The 6006-nt window shown below is 37.9% G+C and overlaps 1 non-coding gene across 1 annotated transcript; it reads left to right on the top strand.

Annotated features, from left to right (window-relative positions):
* Positions 1–3772: 3772 nt before the first annotated feature.
* Positions 3773–3879, top strand: LOC128294717 (small nucleolar RNA R71). The gene has a single exon (XR_008285024.1). It is a non-coding gene; the product is annotated as a small nucleolar RNA R71 (small nucleolar RNA).
* Positions 3880–6006: the final 2127 nt, after the last annotated feature.

Below are 6006 nucleotides of genomic sequence, written 5' to 3'. Positions count from 1 at the left end.
ATAGTGGTGGCCAAAAGAATCCAGCTTGCAATACTTTGGCCACCGTACAAGTACCTCCGAAGTGTCCCTCACTCGGAGCTGACTGACAATGGTATAAAATCTTTTGTACTTTATCTTATCTAGTTTGCACACCTTTTAAACAAATATGGCTCTTCCCAGAAATAGTACTTCACATCGTGAAGAAACTTTCTCCTTTGTTGATAAGTCTTATCAATTGGCATCAAACCACAAGCTAAATAGTTAGCAATATCAGCAAACCAAGGGGTACTATGGACATGACTTACCTTCGGTATGTGTTCATTTGGAAATGTTTCCTGAATTGGCATGATAGGAGAATTCCCTTCTTGCGGCTTCAATCCGGACAAGTGATCTACAACTTAGTTTTCTACTCCTTTTCGATCTTGAATTTCTAGATCGAACTCTTGAAGTAGAAGCACCCATCGGATCAGTCTCGGCTTAGTATCTTTCTTGGCAAGTAAGTACTTAATTGCCAAGTGGTCCGTATAAACAGTTACTTTGGTACCTACAAGATAAGATCAAAACTTGTCAAAAGCAAATACGATAGCAAGTAACTCTTTTTCTGTTACTATATAGTTCAATTGAGCTCCTATAAGAGTCCGGCTTGCATAGTAGATGTGATGGAAAACTTTGTTCCTTCGCTAGCCCATGACAGCTCCTACCACAAAGTTGTTTGCGTCACACATTAATTCAAATGGCAAATCCCAGTCTGGTGTGACGATTATAGGTGCCGTAACTAATCGACTCTTCAAATCTTTGAAAGCTTTTAAGCATTCATCATCGAACTTGAACATCGTGTCCTTCTCCAATAGTTTGCATAAGGGTTTAGCAATTTTGGAGAAGTCCTTGATAAATCTTCGATAGAAACCAGCGTGGCCCAAAAAGCTCCTAACACCCTTTACAGATATTAGAGGTGGGAGCTTCTCAATAACATCTACCTTTGCTTTGTCTACCTCGATTCCAAACTCGTTATCTGATGCCCTAGAACAATTTCTTCTCGTACCATGAAATGGTACTTTTCCCAATTAAGTACTAGGTTAATTTCTTCGCATCGCCTTAGTACCTTAGCTAGATTGGCTAAGCAATCATTGTAAGTATCTTTGAATACTGAAAAGTCATCCATAAAAACTTCCAAGTACTTCTCAACCATGTCAGTAAAAATAGACATCATACATCTTTGAAATGTAGCATGTGCATTACATAAACCAAATGGCATGCGTCTAAATGCAAATGTACCGTAAGGGCAGGTGAACGTTGTCTTGTGTTGATCTTCTAGTGCTACTGTAATCTGATTATACCCCGAGTATCCATCAAGAAAATAGTAATAGTCTTGCCTCGCGAGTCTATCCAACATCTGATCCAAGAACGTCAAAGAAAAGTGATCTTTTCTAGTTGCCTTGTTCAGCCTCCGGTAATCAATGCAAATCCTCCATCCCGTAACTATTCTAGTTGGTATCAACTCGTTATTCTCGTTCTCTATGACTACGATACCTTCCTTCTTTGGCACGCACTAGATTGGACTTACCCACGAACTATCTGAAATGGGATAAATGATACCCTCACTAAGCACTTGATAATCTCCTTTTTCACCACATCCTTTATGATGGGGTTCAATCTTCATTGTCCATCAATCGTCCCTTTTTCACCATCTTCCAGGATAATCTTGTTCATGAATACAGATGGACTAATATCGAGGATGTCAGCTATGGTCCATCCGATAGCCTTCTTGAATTGTTTCAACACTAAGATGAGTTTCTCTTCTTGCTCAGTAGTTAATTCTACTGAAACAATCACAGGTAGAGTAGAAGCATTACCTAAACAAACGTATTTTAAATGTGAAGGTAATACCTTAAGTTCTAATTTAGGTGGTTCCTCGATTGACGCTTTTGGTTAGGCATACTCCCTCTTCTCTAACTCCAAAGATTCAAAACGGGATTGCGGATTAAATCCCCTTTGATTAGCTTCTAATAAAGCTAACTATTCATCCTCCTCTTCATCATTTGGAGGATCTGATGTCAATATTTGTTCCAACGGATCCTCAACATAGTTTAGCTCATTTTCCAATATTAAATCCTCTAAATTGGATACCGTAGAACAATCATCAATTGTGTCAGGAAATCGCATAGACTTAAAAACATTAAATGTTACCTGATCATCCTGAACACGCATTGTAAGCTCGCCCTTCTGCACATCAATAAAGGTCCTTCCGGTTGCTAAGAATGGTCTTCCTAGGATAATTAACACTTCTTTGTCTACTTCAAAGTCTAGGATAAAAAAATCAGTAAGGAAGATAAATTTATCTACACGTACCAATACATCCTCGTTTTTTCCTTTTGGATGTGCTAAGGATCGATCTGCTAGTTGAAGTGTAACCATAGTAAGTCTAACTTCCCCTATCCCTAACTTTCTAAATATTGGCATAGGCATCAAGTTTATACTTGCACTCAAGTCACATAGTGCCTTACCACAATATGTTGCTCCAATGTTGCAATGTATGGTAAAACATCTAGGTTCCTTCAGCTTTGGGGGTAGTTTGTCTTGAAGATATGCACTGCATTCCTTCGTCAGAGTTACCGTCTCAAATTCTCCAAGTCTTCATTTTTTGGACAGGATATCCTTCATGAACTTGACTTAGTTCGACATTTGTTCAAGTGCTTCAACCAACAGGATGATGATGTGAAGTTGCTTGAGTACATCTAGGAATTTCTTGAATTGAATATCCTATTTCTGCTTCTGAAGTCTTTGAGGGTAGGGTGATGGTGGTTTATTTACTGGAACTAGTTGATTCATTTTCTGCGGTAATTCTGCATCTAACGGAGTTGTTAGTTGATCAGAATTAGCTGGTTCTAGAATTACCTTGTCGGGTTTTGCAAATTTTGATTCTTATGAAACTGAAATTTCAACACTCGGTTAAACTTCCTCTGAGCCTTGCATCAGCTAGCTCCTTTTCAGCTTCGATAGTGTTGGGCTCTACTGTCTTTCTACTCCTTAATGTTCACGCTTTGCAATGTTCCTTCCTCGATTTTATTGGATTCTTTGTATCACTAGGTAAAGCACCTTGTGGTCGATCCCTGAGTTTAGTAGCAACCTGGCCCACTTAATTCTCCAAATTCCTTAGAGTGGCGTCATTTTTTTCCATGTATGCTTTTAATAAATTCTCTAAGCTATTGGATGATTCAGCCTGAGCTGGTTTCAGAGCTTGTTGGGAAAAATTAAGCGGCTGAGTCGGTCTAGGTTGAGCGTAGTTGTTACTGGTTCCAGCCCTTTGGTTACTCCAGGAAAAATTCGGGTGGTTTCGCCACGATGGGTTATAAAAGTTGGATTGCAGTTCTTGCCTTCCTCAATTTTGGTTCTGGTTACTCATGTAATATACAGATTTGGGGTTCGATGGACATTCTTCAAACAAATTTCCTTCCCCACAATAAACACAGGCTATACTCTCAAATTGGTGAGGTGGTTGGGCTGCAAAACTGTTAGACCCATTAGTGGTAAATTCTTAAGCATTGAAGAGATTGAAGATACCTGAGATACAAGTGAAGTGAGAGCATCCACTTCATGTATTCCAGCGACTCGTCTTCCTGATGCGGCTTGATTGGTTGGCCATTGATAATTGTTACTAGCGATCCTCTCGATGATTTCATAAGCCTTATTATAAGACTTAGAAAGGAGAGCACCGTTAGCAGAAGCATCCACTACCATCCTCGTGTGAGCATTGAGACCATTATAAAATGTCTCAAATTGGATGCAATGTGGGATTCCATGGTGAGGGCATTTTCGTAATAGTTCTTTGTATCGTTCCCATGCCTCATACAAGGACTCATTATCCATTTGTTGGAAGGCAGTGATCTTGTTCCTCAACTTAGCATTCTTGCTAGGTGGGAAATACTTTATTAGGAATCTTTCGGCTAACTCTTGCCATATAGAAATTGAGTTTGGTGGCAATGAATTCAACCAGGCTCGAGCTCTGTCCCTTAGTGAGCACGGGAACAGCTTCAATCATAATGCATCTTCGGGAACTCCAGCTAATTTGAAAGAGACGCTTACCTCCATAAATAGTCTTAGGTGAATATAAGGATCTTCAGTAGGCATTTCACTGAATTGGCCCACCGTCTGAAGCATCTGGAACATGACTGGCTTCAGCTCGAATTATTGTGCCTCGATTTTAGGTCTCCTAATACTTGGATTAAGATCATTAAATACAGGCACTACATACTGTCTTAAGGCTCTATCCCTATCATCAGCAACAAGGATAGGATTTTGAGCAAGGTTTGCTCCGTTTCCTTGATTCATATTCTCGAAATTCATTCCTTCAGTCCTTCTCTCGTTCGCTTGTCTTCTTCGCTGTCGAAAGGTTCGTTCTATCTCAGGGTCTACAGGAAGTATGTTAATAATCTAGTCAATACTCATAAACACCTGAAATTAGCAAAGAAAAGTTAATTAAGTTAAAAATTAAACAGAAAATTAAACCAAAAATAATGGCTTTTTTTTAGAACAGTTCCCAGCAACGGCGCCTAAAACTTGGAATGACAGAAAAATGTGCAAGTGTACACAATCGCAAAAAGTAATAAAGTGACAAGTAATGTCGAGTTATCGTACCCACAGGGACTGTAAAAAAGAATTATTTATGAAATTAATTGTAAAACACTTTGGTGAGGTAAAAATAATTTGGTTTTAAAAAGGTAGTCAAAAACTATTTAAAAACTAAATAAATAACTAAAAGTAATACAAAGGAGTTCTAATGCACGATTTCAAATAAGATTTAATCAAGGTAACATACTTGTGTTGGATTAATTATATTTCTTGAACTCAGAATTATTAAACTCATGTTTACACTGTTACGAATAAATTCACAGCAACCCGGTAATCTGCTAACTTATGAACAAACTCACATACAAAAATCCATTCATCTCTTGACATATTCCTATGTCAATTCAACCGACTAAATAGATTCTAGTAAGCAAACATGTTATTGCACATACATACTCATTAAACTGAACTAATCTCTTACATGTCCCCATGTCAATTCAAACGATTAATTAAATCTAATCAGCATATAAAAGAGTAGGTGAGGTAACAAGGCATCTCTACCTTGAAACAATTTAATTACAATAATCTTGCAAGTTATGCAAGGCAATAATATCACCAGATACATTGCTAATTTAACCTTCAGCTGCCTTAGAAGAATAAACATGCACTGATTAAGTACTGTGTCAATTAATTACAATTGCAATCCGTTTAAACAATTAATTCATTAGTTACCTCACATTCGTAATGCAAGAATAACTTAGGCATGATTTTACTTAACCAAGCAATTTACCAAGGCTTATAACAGCATAAACATCATTTTAACAATTCAAGCAGGCAGAATATAATCAACCCAACCCAAACTTAGTTTAAGATAAATTGATTAAAATAACCATTTCAATAGCATAAATATTCATAAACATGTTCGTCAAAACAACAACAAAAATAAAAGAGATAGGGAACAAGAAGCAAATCTGGTGTTTCCCCGTGGCTTGACTAGTTGCTCCATTCTTCATTCTTTGTTGCCCTCGGCTATCAAGGTGGCTTATGAACATTTAATTGCTGCTCCAAAATGGCTGATGGGAGCCTCTTTCCCAAGAGAAGAAATCAGAATTTGAACAATAAGTGAAATGGGATGGAAAAATGAGAGAAAAGTGAGAGAGGGAATGAGAGAATATTGTGGAATGAGGGATGGATGAGGGATGCTTTGAATGATCAGAAAGGGGTGGCTTTTATATCTGAATATGGCAGCTAAAAATAGCAAAAAGAATCAACCTAATAGACCTCCCTTGGCCGGCCACACACATGGCAAAGTTGAGAGTTTCAACTTTGCTATTTTAAGCTTGGGGCAGTTTCATAAAGCCACAATTACATGAAGGGTTTGAATACATTTTGAAAGTTCTTTAAACGCCTTTTTGCAAGCATATTAATCAGCTAAAATGCTGATTTGGGTCAGCATATGGA

This window comes from Gossypium arboreum, chromosome 6 (genome assembly GCF_025698485.1).
Source record: "Gossypium arboreum isolate Shixiya-1 chromosome 6, ASM2569848v2, whole genome shotgun sequence".
In the NCBI taxonomy this organism is placed as follows: domain Eukaryota; kingdom Viridiplantae; phylum Streptophyta; class Magnoliopsida; order Malvales; family Malvaceae; genus Gossypium; species Gossypium arboreum.
The sequence above is the reverse complement of the archived record's forward strand: the minus strand, read 5'-3'. Positions and strand labels throughout refer to the sequence as shown.